At 34.8% G+C, this 19,409-nt stretch overlaps 1 long non-coding RNA gene across 1 annotated transcript in view; it reads right to left on the bottom strand.

Moving 5' to 3' along the window:
- Window positions 1-1,158: 1,158 nt before the first annotated feature.
- Window positions 1,159-19,409, bottom strand: part of LOC147578417 (uncharacterized) — a 117,293-nt gene continuing 99,042 nt past the window's right edge. The window contains exon 4 of the long non-coding RNA XR_015254264.1: window positions 1,159-1,341. This is a non-coding gene — a long non-coding RNA (uncharacterized LOC147578417). The remainder of the gene's footprint in view (window positions 1,342-19,409) is intronic.

Genomic DNA, 19,409 nt, shown 5'->3' on the forward strand with positions numbered 1-19,409 from the left:
TGTGGGATCTGAAACAGACAAATGCACAGAAGCAAAGAGTAAAATGGTGGCTTCCAGGAGTTAAGGGTGGAGTATATGGGGAGATGTTCCTCAAAGGATTTCATTAAAGGATTTCATGTTGGCCAAAATTGTAGTTACAGAAGATAAATACATTTGGAGATCTAATGTACAGCATAATGACTGTAATTAATAATCATGTATTGTATGCTTGATATATTTGCAAAGAGAGTAGATCTTAAGTATTCCCACCACACACACACACACACACACACACACACACACAAAGAGATAATGATGTGAAGTGATGGACATGTTAATTAACTGAATTGTTGGGATCATTTCACAATGCATACGTATATCAAAACATCAGTTTGTGCACATTAAATATATAGAATTTTGTTTTTGAACCATGCCTCCATAAAACAAAAAAAATATATATATAGTGAATTCCTGCATACCCTTTATCCAACTTCCCCTAATGCTAGCATCTTATATAACCTTAAGACAATAATAAAAACCAAGAAATTAACATTGGTGCAGTACTGCTATGATTATTATATATATTTTAAATAATAAAATTGAGGACTTCTTTATATAATAAGTCATTTGGATAGTCTTTTTGTGAAAACTTCTCAGTTCATTAGCCAATTTTTCTAGGGGGTTGCTGCCTTTTTCTTCTGTTGAAATTTGTAGTTTCCTTATAAGTTTTATCCCATGAAAATTTTTGTCAAAATACTTATGCATTAATTCACTTAAAATAACAACAGACCTATACATGTTAACACAACCAATATATTTAATAAAAAATGCCTATAGTTTCAAAAACAAAAACCAATGTTAAGAGTGACATTGTACAGGAGCACCTGGGTGGTTCAGTCGGCTAAGCATCTGACTCTTGGTTTTGGTTCAGGTCATGATCTTACGGTTCATGACATCAAGCCCCTTGCTGGGGTGTGTGCTGACAGTGCAGAGTCTGCTTGGGATTCTCTCTCTCCCTCTCTCTCTTCCCCTCCTCTGCTTGCATGTGTGCACACACATGTGCACGTTCTCACTCTCTCAAAATAAATAAATAAACTTAAAAAACAGTGATATTGTACACATCTCCAGTGTCTTTAATGCCTGGATTAATGGAAGATAATTGAATTCACATACCTGCTTCTTGGTTCTATTTGTTACGGTACGCTTTCTTATTTGTCTTGTATTCAGCAGTGGTGATACACCAAAGTAGATTCAGCCATTATTGATTGATGGGTGCTAATTTCGTTTCCAATTTTGTAGGGCTTTGTTGTGATTTGCTTTGTTTTTGCCATCATGTGTGTGCTTCGGTAAATATTCTTGTACCTTTTAAAAAGGAGGAGGAGGAGGAGAAGGAGGAGGAGAGGAAAACAAAGGCTGGTTGCCTTCTAATATTTAAAAGCACAATATTGGCTTCACCAGGCTACTTCACATCATTAAGACATATCCCACAGTAACTGAAGCCCAGCTCAAATAATACACTTTCAGACAGCTTTATATATGTTACATATTTCCCAGTTTTACCATCTCCATAACAAGCCACTTTCCCAAATAATAAATTGGGGACAATGGAGGAGAAAGAGAAAGCAAACACAATCACCTCAATTATAGAGACTCTCATCCCCGGGCCTGTCATCTCATGATCTTATTTTCTTCTTCTTGCCTCTGGGCACCATATAACTTAGACTACCTACCTATTATCATGGGGAACTTTTCAAGTTCCCTAGGCATTTTGTAACAAAGATATTGCCTTAGTATTCCACATTGGGTGAGCCCTGATAGTATTGAAATCCTAAGAATACATTCTATCTAACCGTATGCTAATCATAAAATGGAGCCTAAGGAATAAAAATAGTAGTGTGGGATAAAAGGATGCCACAAAAGTACTGTCTGGGAATAAAAAGGAAGAGGAATATGGATCTCTACCATGAGCCATAAGTTCCTAATATATACACCCACATCCATTCAGCATGGTATTATAATCATTTATTCATGGTCTGCCTTTCCCACTAGACTGTGACTTCCTTTAGGTCAGAAAGCACTTATTATCATTTCTTGTGTCCCTAGCATCTAGCACAGAGTGAGATCCAATATAAATGTTTTTGGTTTAGTGTGATTGTTTGGAAACAAATAAATAAATTGTGCTCGTTCATTCGTTGAACACATATTTAGTGAGCCCAGACGTATGTTTTAAAAGCTTAGGATACATGAAAAGAACAGATTTCCATTCTGTGGAGCTTACATCAGGGAGGAGATGGATAATAATTAATAAATATAAACATGAATAAATCATATAACACGGTAAAAGTGGTTATTGTGGAAAAAAAGAAAAAGTAGAGCCACGTTAACGGGATTGACAATGGGCAGGATCTGTAGCAGATTGCACTGTTGAAAAGGGAATTCAAGGTAGGGCTTGTTATATAGCTGAGATTTAACCACAAATTGGAAGAAGAGAGGAGCAAGGAGGCTGGTGTTCTCGGCGGGAGAGAGCCAGGAGGAGAAGAGCTGGAAAGGTCAAAGTGTGGGTCAAGTAACGGCTCCTTGGCAACTGGGGTGGGTTTTGAACCAAAGTATAAAGAGAAGAGTTGACAAGAGTGATATTCTACATTTTAAAAGGATTTAACTTACATTGTAAAAATCTGTATTCGGTGAAGCAGAGAGAGAGAGGGAAGAAGCAGGGATTGCCATGAGAAGGCTCTTGAAGTCATTCAGGTGAGTGGTAAAAAGCTCAGACGAGGTGGTGGCAATAGACATGGAGAGAAATGTTTAAATGTTACATGGGTGTGATGGTAGAGCCAGAAAGTTTCCCCGACAAAGATTCTTGACCAAACTTTAGTCAGGCTCTTGCATCTTCCTAGGCCCATCTGTGCACTTCCTTGTAAAATCCAGTTGTAACATGAACCCTGCCAGATCACCCTTGATATCTGATCAGGATTCCTCACTCTTCACCCTTTGTATCTGGTCAAACTGACCAGCTTTCAGCAGAAATCCTCTTAGGTTGATGCAGCCAGAATTCTTCCTAGATTTCATGTCTTTTCTTGGTAAATTTCCCATCCACTGATTCCCCTGCTTCCTGGCCATAAATCCCCACTTGTCCCTGTTGTATTGGAAACAGAGGCCATGGGATGCCTGGGTGGCTCAGTTGGTTAAGTGTCTGACTTCAGCTCAGGTCATGATCTCAAGGTTTGTGAGTTTGAGACCTGTGTCTGGCTCTGTGCTGACAGGTCTGAGCCTGTTTTGGATTCTCTCTCTCTCTCTCTCTCTCTCTCTCTCTCTCAACCCCCTCTGATCTTATTCTCAAAAATATTAAACATAAAAAGTAAAGGAAAGAAACGGAGCTCAGTTCTACACTGAGGTGTCTTCTCCCTTACTGCAATTATCCTGAATAAAATTTTTCTTCGCCATTTTAACCTCTGTCTGCCTCTGGTTTTCTCTGACATTCCCTTTGGGTTGGATCTGGGGTATGAGAGGAGGAAAGGTCCAAGGTTTCTGGATCAAGCAAAAGGAGAGGTGGGGGAGTCACAGAGGGAAACACAGAAGCTTCAGGTGAAACAGGTAAAACGTTAAGACAGCTAAAACACATAACATTTTTTTTTTTTTTGGTGGATTTTATGCACTTCTCAGCTCTTTGCTTTTCCAATTGCTACCCAGCAGGCTGCTCCGTCTGTCACTGTTATTTATCAGTTGTCCAAACAAAATGTGTTTCTAGATTTGAGGCTTTTTAAATATGTCTAGGAAGGCTGTAATCAGCCTACTCTGGCTGTAATTAGAAATGTCATATGGAGAATCACATCCTGCTACATTTTAAGGTATGTCTTAACTGGCCACCACCATTAACTGTACATGAAAATAGTTATAAACATTAAGATTAATGAATGGTTATTGCTAATCGACAAGACACCATGGTACACACTTATGGAAGATATCAGCAACCACATACAATTACAACAATTTTTTGCAACATGACAACGTAGGGAATCCTTGGGGTAGCGTAATTATTACCTCGTTTTCCCCCTGACATACTGATTTTAGGACGACGTAGATGATATTACTACTAAATAGCACAAATCCTGTGATACACTATCAACCAGCTACCAAATATATGATATCTGGATTCTCTAAGAGTTTATTCATTTTATTACTTAATGCCATTTCATGAATGTGCCAAATAGGAAGGAAATAAACTGTCTGTCTCTAACAAACTCAGAGAATATAAAGGAAGGGGGTGGGGGGAAAGCCATCTAATCATTTTATCAGTTTCTGAAATCTAGAGTATCCAGGTAGACTATCCAATAAATCACTGGAATAAAATGAGATGCAGCTAGGATGAGGCTTTTTAAATTTGTTGCTTGTAAATTTGAGCCGTCGGCTGAAGACTGGAGTGGGAGGTCGCCACTGGAAAGTGACCTGAAGTAACAGGGATTTGCTTGTCATGAAAGAAAAAAAAATGAGTATGTATCCAATGAATAGAATAAATCAAAGCCTCTTTAAAAACCGTCTGTTATGACCCTCTTTTACGGTAGAGGAAAGGAAGATGTGAAGAAAGAGTCATTCAGCTGGTAGGGCGAAAACTGAGGTCACCTGAAGCTAACCTCAAACTGGTATTGCCTTGTGGCATTAAGGACTAAATAACCACGACGTAGCTGGAGCAGACGGGTCCAGAAGAACATGAAGAACAGTCAATTTGGGAAGAACTTAGAGTGTGGGTTGTATTATGTTAAGCCCTGGGGCACAAATAAGCCAGCAGCGGGTGTGCAAAGCAGTCTCTCCTTTCAAAAAGTGCATCCCCGGGAAAGACAGAGGGTGACCTAGCTAAATCTCATTATAAATCTGATAATGGCAGGTGAACTGGCAGAGAAACCAATATTTCTAATAGGAGAGTCGTATCAGGGAACACTTTTATCAGGACGGTTCTGGCTGTCTAGGACTGCTCATGTCTTAGGATTCATTTATTTCTGGATTGTGGCTCTTCGGAAAGTGACACAAAAATTAGTCACTGAGCATAAAATGAAATGTCTCATGACCAAAATAGCTCTCTTCTGTATACAAAAAAAAAAAAAAAAAAAAAAAAATCTAGCTAGGGACTTAGAGACTTACTTTACTTAAAGAATTCATGTGTTAATCTGGGCAGACTATATCCAATACAACAAGAAAGGACCTGGGACCTCTGTGCTACCTGTGTCTCAGGATAACTAGTGTGCTTGATTTTTTTTTTTTTTTTTTAAGTAGGCTTCATGCCCAGTACACAGCCCACCTCAGGGCTTGAACTCACAACACTGAGATCAGGACCTAAACTGAGATCAAGAGTTGGACGCTTAACTAACTGAGCCACCCAGGCACCCCGGCTTAAATTTTTACTACAGCCTATTAGTAGTTCTCTACCTCGTGGGAGTCTGATTTGACAACTCAATCTCTTCCATTATCTCAAACACTCCCTGTAATTTTATTAGCAATGTGGAGGAAACACATACCCACAAGGAAAAGAAAGTAGAAAACAAAAAGGAAACAGGCCAAGAAACCAAAAACAAAGATAAATGGTACAAGAGCTGAGGTCCTGAATTCTTTTGATCTCTCTGTGAAATTAAAAAGTTCTTGGGGCGCCTGGGTGGCTCGGTCAGTTAAGCATCCGACTTCGGCTCAGGTCATGATCTCGCGGTCCGTGAGTTCGAGCCCCGCGTCGGGCTCTGTGCTGACCGCTCAGAGCCTGGAGCCTGTTTCGAGTTCTGTGTCTCCCTCTCTCTCTGCCCCTCCCCTGTTCATGCTCTGTCTCTCTCTGTCTCAAAAATAAATAAATGTTAAAAGAAAAAATTAAAAAAAAAAAGTTCTCAGTGTTTGTGTCATTGCGTAATGAGTAAGGAGCTTGAGAGCATAGGAAAAGATGTCAACTACCAACAAACATGATTGTTCAACGCTCAATTTACTAATGACAAAACCTGTTCAGTGATATTCTTCTAAATATTAGGAGACGATTCGGGACTTGTGAATTTAATAAACAAATAGCTCTAAATATTTAAGCATTATAAACTCTTTAGATCAAATTTACCAAAGTATTTAATTATAATCACATTCAAATATACTTTTTTATTAAAAGGACATTAAATACACATTAGTAGAATTTTATTTACCAGAATTGTATTAAACACAATTAAATTATAAAAGTGTCTAGATGATAAGTCTAATATCTTTTTTCATGCTTTTTTCTTATTTATACTCTTATTTTCATATCTTATGATATGATATGATATGATATATGATATGATATAAGTTACCTTTCTAAACTTCTTTTGATACCCCTTGACTAGCTTAAGTTATAGGATCCAAGTTACCAACTTCTGATTCCAAGGGCATAAGTCATGGAAATGTCTCTTGATTTTAAGCCACATGGTTCCTTTTCTAGCTGAACTTCATTTGTTACCTCACCATTACTCTTTTTTAAAATTAAATTTTATATTTTGAGATAACCGTATATTAACATGGATTTGTAAAAAGTAATACAGAGAAATACCATGTATCTATTACCAGTTTCTCCCAAGGTAACATCATTAAAAAACTATAAGACAAAACTATAAGATATTGACAGATGGAGTTCTGGAACATGAGAATCTCTCCTGTTGCCCTTTTAGAACCACTTCCATTTCTGTCCTGCCAACACATTTTACTTAAACCTTGACAAACACTAACCTATGTTGCATTCCTATAATGTAATCATTTCAAATATATAAATAGGATCATATTGTATAGGATGAATGGCTTTTTTCATTCATAATGATGTCCTTGAGATGCACTCAAATTATTGAATTTAATAGCTTAATACTCCAATCCTTTCCATTGCTGATTAGAAATACATAGTATGGATTTATTAATTTGTTTAATCCTTTGTTGAAAAATATCGAGGTTTCCCATTTTCTGCTGTAATGAATACAGCTGCTATGAATATTTGCTTTTTTTTTTTTTTTTGCAATTTGCAATTTGCAATTTTTGTGTGAACAGAAGTCTTTATTTCTCTGGGGCAAGTGTTTTGGAGTGAAATTGTTAGGTTGCATGCTCGTTCGTGTTAAGATTTTTAGTACGTCCTGCCAAAGCGAGCACAAGTTCATGTTAAGATTTTTAAGAAACTGCCAAACTGTTTTCCAGAGGGGCTGTACCATTTTGTGTGCCTACCAGCAGTTTATGAGTGATAGAGTTTCCCTGTATCCTCACAAATACTTTATGTTGTCACTTCTTAAAATTCTTTAGTCAATTTGATAGGTTTATAGTGGTATCTCATCACGCTTTTAATTTTGATGGCCCACATGGCTAATTTACTCTCCCACCTATTCTCTTCAATAAAATGTTTTATCATGTCCTCTGCCAATTTTCAAATTGAATTGTTTGCTTGTTTTTACAGTTAAATTTTGAGAGTTCTTCATATATTCTAGGTGCTAGTGCTTTGTTAGGTATGTGATTTGTGAATTTTTTTCTCTCAGTAGGTACCTTGTGTTTTCATTCTCTTAGTAGGGTTTTGCCAAACAAACATTTTTCCTTGTGATAAAGTGCAAATTATCAGTTTTTTCTTTTTATGAATTATGTTTTTGGTAATAGGTCCAAAACTTCTATGTATGCCTAGCTTGAGATCTGATGTTCTTTGGTTCTAAAAATTTATAATTTTATGTCTTGCATTTAAATCTGAGATCCATATTGAGTTAACTTCTTTTTGTTAAGTTTATTGATTTATTTTGAGAGAGAAAGAGAGAGTCAGGGAGGGGCAGAGAGAGAGGGAGAGAGATTCCCAAGCAGTTAACTGTCAACACAGAGCACAACTCAGGGCTGGCACTTGTGAAGTGTGAGATTATGACCTGAGCCAAATCCAGAGTCAGATGCTTTACCGACTGAGCCACCCAGGTGCCCCAGAGTTAACTTCTTAATAAAGTGTGAGACTTATGTTGAAATTCATTTTTTCTGCCTATATATGATCAACTGCCTGCCATAGTGTCATTTGTTTTTAAAGAACTACCTTCCTCCATTGAATTACTTTTGTAATTGGTCAAAGATCTGGTGGGTATATTGTGTGGTTCTGTTTCTGAGTTCTTGGTTATTTTCCATTGATCTATGTATGTGTCTATCCATCTGTCAAGTTCCATAATAAATTTTAAAACCAGGTAGACTGATTTCTCCAACTTCATTTTTCATTCTCAAAACTGTTTTAGTTATTCTAGTTTCTTTGTCTTTCCATATACATTCTACATCAACAAAATTTTTGTTGGGATTTTGATAGAAATCACATTAAATTATGTATTTATTAGGGGAGAATGGCATCCTAATTGTTCAATCCACGAACATCATATGTCTTCTGTGATCTTATTTGTATCTTCTTTGATTTCTTTCATCAGTGTTTTGTAACTTTCAGCATACTGTTTACTTTTATTTGATTTATCTCTAAGTGTTTCCTTTCTCTGAGCAATTGTAAACTCACTGCATTTTTAATACCAGTGGGTAATTGTTAACATGTAGAAATGCAATCGATTTTTTATGTTAATCTTGCAACATTTAACCTTGCTCAGCTCACTTATTAGTTCTGAGTTTATGTATAGATTTTTTGAGTTTTCTAAATAGACCATAATGTCATCTGTAAGTAGAAACAGTTTTATTTCTTTCCTTTCAAACTGAATGATTTTTAGGGCCTTTTCTTGCCTTAATGCACCGACTAAAACTTGCAGCCCCATGTTGAATAGCAGTGTGAAAGGACAACCTTGCCTTATTTCTAATCTTAGAAACTCTTATGAGTCTTACTTTTAAACATATTGGCTGTTGTATAAAATGTGTAGGAAATAAATTGATGTTACAGTTAGAAAACATGGATTAGAACATGACTTTTCTTTCCATGTATTTGGGTATAGAACGGTATCCTTCTAAGGGTTAGGTTGCTTATTTGTTAAATAGAGATGATTAAATAAATCTCATAAAGTTCTTATAAGGATTATATGAAACATGTACAGAATATTTTTTGTATGAAGGAATTTTTCCCCAATAGATATTACATTTCATAACTGCTTATCTTATTCACTTTTGTTTTATTTATGTTTAACATCAGCACTTACTACATATTTGGTTCTCAATATAATAGGACCGTTAACGGATTGTTCATTAAATACTGTTTCTTTTCTTCAACATATTTTTTTTCACATTAGTATCCACCATGGGGCCCACACATAGAAAAACAGTCCCAAATTTATGGCAACCACATGACACAATAACCAACCAATTAGTGTACTGTCTATTGAAATATATGCATTTTGTTCATTTTTAAAATATCTTTTCAAACATGATTGTTTTGATGATACATTGTTCTCAATCATGTATTCTTATTAGTTAGTAAGCTTTTTTTAAATTTTAGAATACTCAAAGGCATATTTTTCTTGAATGTACAATGAGTATTATTCAGTATTATATGTTGAAGACAGAGTTTTTATAAATATTAAACTTATTTATTTAGGGTAACTTCTATAATACTAGAATAAATAATAGTTTTTCAGCATAATAACAAATGGCCCACCATGCATATATGCATATCAACAGGGCAAAACTTATGTGGCTGTTCATAAATAAAATAAAAATAAATCCAAACTCATATTCATGCATATATTAATTGTAACTTTGTATCATTGAAAGTTTAACGATGCCCATGTTTTAAAAATGCAAATATGGTTGTCTTTTATTAGGAGTATCTTGTGCTCGCTTCGGCAGCACATATACTAAAATATTAGGAGTATCTATTCATTTTGAAAGGTATGTGGAGAAAATGAAAAGTGTTTTAATGATCTTCAAACTGCTCAGGACTGAAAACGTTAAACACTATGGCAAGCACAGGGTGTAGTGTTTACCATGGAGAAAAGAGGACCCAGATGCTTGAAAAGCTTGTTTTCAAGACAGGTTTCTTTTGTAAAGGATATGAGCCAGGTTATTTTTATCTCTAGAAGATAGAACACAAGCAGATTGGTTTCAATTATGAATGGAAAGTTCTCTTAGATGTCTGGTTATAACTTCAAAAGAGAAACAGACCAAACAAAACAGATTCTAAATTCATTCCCCATCGAGATCATTAAACAGAGAAGGGAAAAAAAAAAAAAAAAAAAAAAAAAAAAGCTCCATTGTAAATGCCTTATCTGAAGATCTCGTTAAAAACAGAAAAGGGAGTACATTAGATCTTTCCAAATTTAGGATTTAAAAAATGCTAAGTGAAATATTCTAGATTAACTCTCCTTTATGTTTATATCATATATTTTTCTGATAATTTTTAAAGTCATATTAATATAATTACTACTCTTGATGTGTGTGTGCTTGTGATTGAAAAACTATTATTAAGAAAATAAAAATGCAAGTCACAGACTGGAAGAAAGTATTTATAAATCATATATCTGATGAAGAATTTATATCTAAAATATATTTTAAAAACCCAATAATAATGAGACATAAAAACCAATTTAAAAATCAGCACAAGATTTGAATAGATATACATTCAAGGATATATGAATGGCTAATAATACAAAAATAATATTTATAGGATCCAGAATTCTGGTCTTAGGTTTGAGAAATTAAAATATATCTCCATAAAGAGTTTTGTACACAAATGTCCATGGTAGCAATATTCAAAAGATATCAAACACAGAAGCAATTCAAATATCCATTCAATGTTAATGAATAAACAAAATGCTATATGTATATATATATCCACAAAATGGGAAACTATTTGGCAATCAAAAAGACTGAATAACAGATGTAAGTCATAATGTAGATAAATCTCAAAATGATTATGCTATGTCAGAGTTTTTCAATCCTGGTAGCATGGAATTTGGAGGCTAGATAATTCTCTGTTGTGTGTGGGCTATCCTTTGCATTGTAAGATATTTAGTAGCATCCTTGACTTTTGTCTACTAGATCCCAGTAGAACCTACCCCAGTTGTCACATCTAGAAATATTTGTAAACATTGGAGAATATCCCCTAGATGCCAAATTACTCCTGGTTAAAAGGCACTGTGCTAGGTAAAGTTTCACATGTATGTTTCTATTTATAGGGAACATTCAGATAAGGCAAATCCATAGGGACAGAAAATAGATGAGTAGTTTCCAGGGATAGGGGTGAGATAGGAGGTTGACTACAAAAGGGAACATATGCTATTTTGGGTGATGGAAATGTACAAAAACTTGGTTGTGGTGATGGTTGAATAATACTGAAACCTGGTAAAAGTTATTGAATTGTACACTCAAAACTACTGACTTTTGTTGTATGCAAACGACCCATCAATAAAGATGTTAAAATGCTAAAAAGAAAACATACCTTTTAACTAATCTAAAGAATTTAAACACATGGATAAATGAAAAAAAAAAGGAGAAAATATAATTCTTAGAGATGAAAAGTGAAGTTTGTAAATTAAAATTCCACTGAAGGGCATTGAAAGTAGATGAGATTCTGCAGAAGAAAAGAAAACCTTTTTGAAAGTGTACAAAATAAAGCCTGAAGGGGGAGGAAATTGAATAAAATAAGCAGGGCTTCAGTGATTGGTGGGACATTTTCAAGTAGTGTAATATATATGTCAACATAAAGTACAACAAACACACACACATTTAAATTTTTGGAAAACAGTTTTAAACAGAAAAATTTCAAAAACATAATATGATAATTACTGCAGAGAAGGAGTCAGCAAACTATGGCCCTTGGACCAAATACAATCCATGGTCTGTTTTTGTATAATTCTCAAGCTATGGATAGTTTTAATTTTTAAACATTTAAAAACAACAAAAACATGCAACAGAAACCTTATCTTGCCTACAAAGCCTAAAATATTCTCTACTCTCTAGACAATCCACAGAGAAAGTTTGAATCCTTTTCAATAGAGAAACTAAAAGGAGAAAACTATACTGCTCATCATAAATTATGTGATCCAAGTTTATTGTCTATCCAAGACAATAGAATGATGTCTTCCCCCAGAGTGTTAACACAATAATACTGACAACATAATATTCAATATCCGTGAAAATATATGTTCACAAAATGAAGACAAATGTAGGTTTTTTTAAAACAAAAATTGAATTTGTTTCTAATGTAACTACCCAACGAGAAGTTAGAGAAAATCAAGAAGATCAAAAGCTGATCTTTGGGGAAAATCAACAAAATAAAGAAACCTCAGGTATCCTGATTGAGAAAAAGTAAGCAAACACCCAAATTATATTTATTAGACATTAGAAAGGGGATATCACTACTGATCATAAGATATTTAAAGGAAAATAAGAAAATATTGTGTATGACTCAAAGTTCATAAATGCAGTACTTAGATGAAGTGGACAAATTCCTTGAGAGACACAAATAGCTTACTCAAGATATAGTTCTTTATCTATTAAAGAAATTTGATTGTAATTAAAACTTTTCTATATGGAAATGTCAATTGGTGTAGCTACTATGGAAAAGAGTATGGAGGTTCTTCAAAAAATTAAAGAAAGAACTACCATAAGATCTAGCAATTCTACATCGGGGTATTTGCCAGAGAAAAACAAAAACACTAATTCAGAAAGATATCTGCACCCCCATGTTCATTGCAACATTATTTATAATAGCCAGGATATGAAAACAACATGTGTCCACCAATGGATGGATGAATAAAATGTGGTACATACATACAATGGAACATTATTCAGACATAATAAAGAATGGCATCTTGCCATTTGTGACATGGAAGGACCTTGTAGGCATTATACTTAGTTAAATAAGTGAGACAGAGAAAGATAAATACCGTATTATCTCACTGTATGTGGAAACAACAAAAAAACTAAAACTAAAAACAAACTCATAAATACAAACAACAAATTGGTTGTTGAGAGAGGCAGGAAGTGAGGCATAGGTAAAATGGGTGAAGATAGTCAGATGATACAGACTTCAATTATGAAATATGTAAGTCTTATGGTGTAATGTAAAGTATGGTGGCCATAGTTAATAATACTATATTGTACATTTTAAAGTTGTTAAGAGAGAAGATCTTAAAAGATATCACAAGAAAAAAATCTGTAAAAATGAGTCGTGATGGATGTTAACTAAATTATGCTGATTATTTTATAACGTGTGCATATATTAAATCATTATGTTACACTTCTGTAACCAATGTAAATTTATATCTCAATTAGAAAGAACTTTCCATGAAGAGAAGTATAGTCTTAACAGGCTTTACTAATGAAGTCTACCAAATATTTAAGAAAAAAAAATTACCAAATCTACATAAACTCTTCCAGGGAATTGAAGAAAATAATATTACTTTTCAACTCGCTCAAACAGGCCAGCACTAGTCTGATGCCCAAATTGTAAACAGACATTACAAGAGAAACAAAAACCAGAAACCAGTATATCTTATAAAAATGGATGCAATAATTATTTTAAAAAGTTAACAAAAATCCAACAATATACAGCAAACCTCCACTAACATCACATTTCACAATGAGAAGTATTCTTCCTAAGATCAGGAACAAAACAATGGTGGCCACTTTTACCATTTCTACTGGAGATCCTAACCAGTGAAATAAGAAAAGAAAAATGATGATAAAACATGGAGATAGGAAAATAGGTAGTATCGTCTTTATTCTCAGATATATGATTGTATATATAGGAAATCCAAGCCAATGTAAAAACCAAACAAACCAAAACCACAACTACTAGATATAAAATATGAGTTTAACAAGGTTATAACATACATAGTCAATGTGCAAAAAACAATTGTATTTAGAAATTCAGGCAATGAATTATGAGAAATTGAAATAAAAAAATTTTTAATGTTTATTTATTTTTGAGAGAGACAGAGCACGAGCAAGGGAGGGGCAGAGAGAGAGGGAGACACAGAATTCAGAATCAGAAGCAAGCTCCAGGCTCTGAGCTGTCAGCACAGAGCCTGACATGGGGCTCAAATCCATGAACCGTGAGATCATGACCTGAGCCAAAGTCAGATGCTTAACCAACTGAGCCACCCAGGCATGCTGATAAATTGAAATTTTAAAAGGTAATAATACCAAATACTATTTTGATCCTGAGAGAGATTACAGAATATGTACATTAATGTAAAGATGTGTGCTTTTTAGGAATCAGAAGATTCAACAATGCCAAAGTATCTATTATGACCAAATTGATATATAGATTCAGTGCAATTCCAATCAAATCCCAGTAGACTTTAACATGAAAATTATCATGGTGATTCTATAAGTTATATGGACATGCAGAAGAACTAGAATAGCCAAACGATTTTGTTAAAGAATAACCAAGCTACAATAATCTTACCTGATTTTAAGACTTACTATGGGGAAATTTGTATAGGTCAATGAAACAGAAGAGAATGTAGAAATAGATACACATGTACATGATCAATTTATTTTTATCAAAAGTCTCTATGTACAGGGGCGCCTGGGTGGCGCAGTCGGTTAAGCGTCCGACTTCAGCCAGGTCACGATCTCGCGGTCCGGGAGTTCGAGCCCCGCGTCGGGCTCTGGGCTGATGGCTCAGAGCCTGGAGCCTGTTTCCGATTCTGTGTCTCCCTCTCTCTCTGGCCCTCCCCCGTTCATGCTCTGTCTCTCTCTGTCCCAAAAAAATAAATAAACCTTGAAAAAAAAAAAATTTAAAAAAAAAAATAAAAAAAAAAAAAAAAAAAAAAGTCTCTATGTACAGTATTTTAATGGGAGAAAATATACAGAATATTTTCAACAAAAGGTATTGAATAATAAAGACATACTTTGGCAAACATAAACCCTCGCCTTCACCTCATACCATATGACAATATTAATATGAATTATGGAATATAGACCTAAATAAAGGCAAAGTTATAGAAATTTCTTGAGGAAAAAGTAGATGAAAATCTTTGCAAACTTGGGGTTGACAAATTTTATAGATAAAATGCAAAAAAAAAACCAAACATGAACCATAAAAGAGAAACAATGTTTTATTAAATGAAGGTCTTATGATATTCAAAAGTATTGTTAACCAAATGTACATACAAGCCACAAAGTGGGAGAAAGCATCTGTGATGGCTATATCTGAAAAGGGGCTTTTACTTATAATATATAAAGAACACTCACAATTCAATAATATAGAAATAATGCTCCCCCCCCCAAATTGGCAAAGGCATTTGAACACTTCATCTAGAAGATAAAAAATGACCTATAAGCATATGAAAGACACTCAATGCTGTAAATTGCTCTAAAATGCAGCATTAAACCCCAATAAGTAACAGCACATATCCACTGGAATAGTTGTAATAAAACATACTGACGACATTGAGCAGGAGGGAGGACTGACATGACTGTATAACATTGTATGTTACCAGTGGGAATGAAAATTGTATAACCACTTTGAAAAACTTTCTGACAGCTTCTTAAAATGTTAAACATATACTTACCAAATGATCCCTAAAATTTATTCCTAGCTATTTATCCAAGAGAAATGAAAACATTCTGTTCAGACAAAGGCTGTCTATAAACAAATGTTTGTAGCAGCTTTATTCGTAATAGCCAAAAACTCTCAACAGGTGAATGAATAAACAAATTGCCTTACATGTATACAATGGGATGCCATCAACAATAAAAAGAAAAGAACTACTGACACTCATAAAATGGATGAATTTCAAAAAAATGTGCTGATAAAATATGTATGAAAATGATTCAGCCCTGAATATAAGTGAAATAAATGAAAAGACATTTCAAGAAAGAGAAAAAAACGTGAATGAGCTTAGGAAAATATGAGCGCAATCCCATTAGTGATCAGAAATCTGGAATTTGATACCACAATAAGAGAGCATTTTATACCCCTAGACTGCTTAAAACATAAAAGATAACAACAACACTGAAAAAAATCAAGAGTCCTGACTATACTGAAGGTTGGCAAAAGTATTGAAAATAGGTATATTTTATACTTCTGGTAGATGTGTCATTCACCTTTAGAAAGCATTAATGTAGGGGCGCCTGGGTGGCTCAGTTGGTTAAGCGGCGGACTTCGGCTCAGGTCATGATCTCGCGGTCTGTGAGTTCGAGCCCTGCGTCGGGCTCTGTGCTGACAGCTCAGAGCCTGGAGCCTGTTTCGGATTCTGTGTTTTAAAAAGAAAGCATTAATGTATAAAGTTAGACATATTATATAATGCAACAATTCCCTTTCTCTCTCTCTCCCTCTGTGTGTGTGTGTGTGTGTGTGTGTGTGTGTTCACTAGAGAAATGCCTACTGATTTTCCAGGAGACTGAAAATGAATGTTTGTTGTGTCTTGTCACAGTAGCAAACACAACACCCTGGGCACAAACCTCATCTTTAGGAGAGTGGGATAAGTAAATCTGGGGAAATCCAAACAGTGGGATTTTGTAAAACAGAAATGAATGAGCTACAGTGACATGCAGTGTCACAGATGGATGTTAGGAAAATGACTTGATAACATACTTCAAAGCTCAAAAAATTATATATCCCTTTAGAAGTCACCCATGAGAGAACAGCACTATAGCATAAGATAGCAAAAGCATGAAAAACAAAATTGAGGTGGAACAGAAGTGGTGATGGGAGAAATATGGAGTCAGGGAGATTACATGGAGCATCAGGCATTAGTCATGTTGGGAATATACATGTTCTTAAGTTGAGTCATGTGTTCATAGCCTTCCATTTTATAATTATTAAGACATATCACGCATTTATTAACATTATTTTGAATATATCAAATATTACATAAGACAGAATTCCTTTGATGGAGAGCTTACAGTTTAACAAAACACTCAGATATACCTACAAGTGATGACTATAAATTCTATAGTAAAGATATTTAAAAACAAAATAGCTGAATTGTTTTAGTAAAGTATGCACATTCAAAATTCAAACAACAGAGGGGTACCTGGGCAGCTCAGTCAGTTGATCATCCATCCAGCTTTTGATTTTGACTCAGGTCATGATCCCAGGGTAGTGGGATTGAACCTTGCATCAGGCTCTGCACTGAGCGTAGAGCCTGCTTAGAATTCTCTCTCTCTCTCTTTGCCCCCTCCCACACTAGTGCTCTCTCTCTCTGTCTCTCCCTCCTCCTCTCTCTCTCTAAAATAAAAGAATTCAAACAACAGAAAAATTGTAGTTCACTGATTTTAATAATGTGCAATTACATAGTACAGAATCTATGGCATTCCCTAAATCAGCCTTTTTTTCCTAAATTGATTTTTGGAGTAGTTTAGACATGGTTGGAATTCATCTCTCTCATTTGTTCCTTCTTTGACTAACACTTCCTAAGACTTAGAAACAAGGGTTGCATGAAAAATAACTAGATGTTCAGTAACTAATTAGTGTGAAAATACTTGTTAAATATTTATTTTGAGTTACTTAGGATAAGGCAATACTTTTCTATGCTGTATGAAATTCAATCAAGGTACTGTTTATAGTATTATGTACACATTGTTCTCCGGTGCCATTCCTTATTAAATCCTGTTCAAATACAGATTTTTATTGTCGTCCAAAGATTGTCATGGTTGATTATAGAATTCAAGACAAAACCAGTTACTCTAGTGATAATTTATTTTTTGTTATTCATCAAGACATCTTGAAGGAAGCTGAGCAGACCTTATAATACTCCTACTTACAAACACATAATTCTCTTTTGTAAATGCAAGGTTGGGAGGTATCTTAGAAAAATTGCCTAATTTTCTGTAAATACCATTTTTAGAGAGCCCAGTAGATTCTCGCCTGAGTTTATGTTGGCCAGGGTGTATGTAGATCTAGGAATTTGCTGGATGAGAACAAGGGCAGAAAAGTACTTGAAACCTTTCTCCTATTAGAATGGGTCCTTGATAAGTCATTTTTCATGCACATTTAAATGCATTCTACTGTAGTTTATCTGACATTTATTAAGAATATATTCTAGGGGCACCTGGGTGCTCGGTCGGTTAAGCTTCCAACTTCGGCTCAGGTCGTGATCTCGTGGTGAGTTCAAGCCCCGCGTCAGGCTCCGTGCTGACAGCTCAGAGCCTGGAGTCTGTTTCAGATTCTGTGTCTCCCTCTCTCTCTGCCCCTCCCCTGTTCATGCTCTGTCTCTCTCTGTCTCAAAAATAAACGTTAAAAAAAATTAAAAAAAAGAATATATTCTAGAGAATTTCATGAAGATATGCTGTTGAATACTGAGCTATATTTTTGACAAGTGGAGAAATCATTTTATTTATCATACTTCATGGGCATTAAAATGAACATTTAAAAATATTTTAGCAGTCTGAAACGGAGGTTCATCATGGAATAGAAGAACGCCAATTTTAGCTGTAATTTTTCTTTTCTTAGTGGTGTGTAAACGAATGGTTACCTTCAAAATCAATGATCTCTTAGATCAAATGAAATAAGGTAATAACTAATTATCAAAAAGTTAACAAGAGAGATTTTACCCACTCCATAGTCAATTTCTTCCTAAAATTCCTAAGGGACTAAATTACCAAATGCTAAAGAGTGGTTATTAGATATATATCTATAATGTAACACTGCAGTACCTGTTATATGAATTAGTGAATATTGTAAAACACAAATTACCAGACTGTAATTAGGAGAGGCCCCTGTTGAATAATTTGCATTACAGTTTTACAAAGCAATTAAGTTTTTTCTGCTCAGCAATTACCATACTAAGCAAGTTAAGTTGATGGGTCAACGTAGGATTTTAGACTACACGAATGAGGAACGATGCAAATACACTTATAAAGGGCATGAAGACTAAATGGAAAGCCATAAGAAAAGGTTTTGGCTTGCTGCAACCAGACAGAAAAATGTACCACCGGCAGATATGAGCACAGTAGAAACACACAAGTGTGCAGAGTGTACCTCTGTCTAAGAATTAAGAAGGACTTCATGAAAGGAAGAAGGTATTATGTATTTATGGAAAGTGGAAACTCAATAATAATAAGTATTTTTAAATGCAACCAAACTTTTCAGTGTGTCAGGACAGAGGTAAAAGTCAAGGGCCTGTGGTATACTCACCATCCTCCATTTTAATTGTATGCCCTTCTCTACATCAACCTGTATTTTCTGTCTCTTTCTAATATCAAGGTATGTAACGACAAGTAAAACCCTAGCATCAGATTAAAAAATAACATTTCTTGGAATATTTTTGAATTCTACTAAATAACATTGCTTCATTTTCTTAATTTTATTTTCTATTTTTTAAAATTTATATCCAAATTAGTTAGCATATAGTGCAACAATGATTTCAGGAGTACATTCCCTAATGCCCCTTCCCCATTTAGCCCATCCCCCCTCCCACACCCCCTCCAGTAACCCTCAGTTTGTTGTCCATATTTATGAATCTCTTCTGTATTTTCCCCTCCCTGTTTTTATATTATTTTTGTTTCCCTTCCCTTATGTTCATCTGTTTTGTCTCTTAAAGTCCTCATATGAGTGAAGT

The sequence above is a fragment of the Puma concolor genome, chromosome C1 (genome assembly GCF_028749965.1).
Source record: "Puma concolor isolate L17-30 chromosome C1, mPumCon1.1.hap2, whole genome shotgun sequence".
In the NCBI taxonomy this organism is placed as follows: Eukaryota; Metazoa; Chordata; class Mammalia; order Carnivora; family Felidae; genus Puma; species Puma concolor.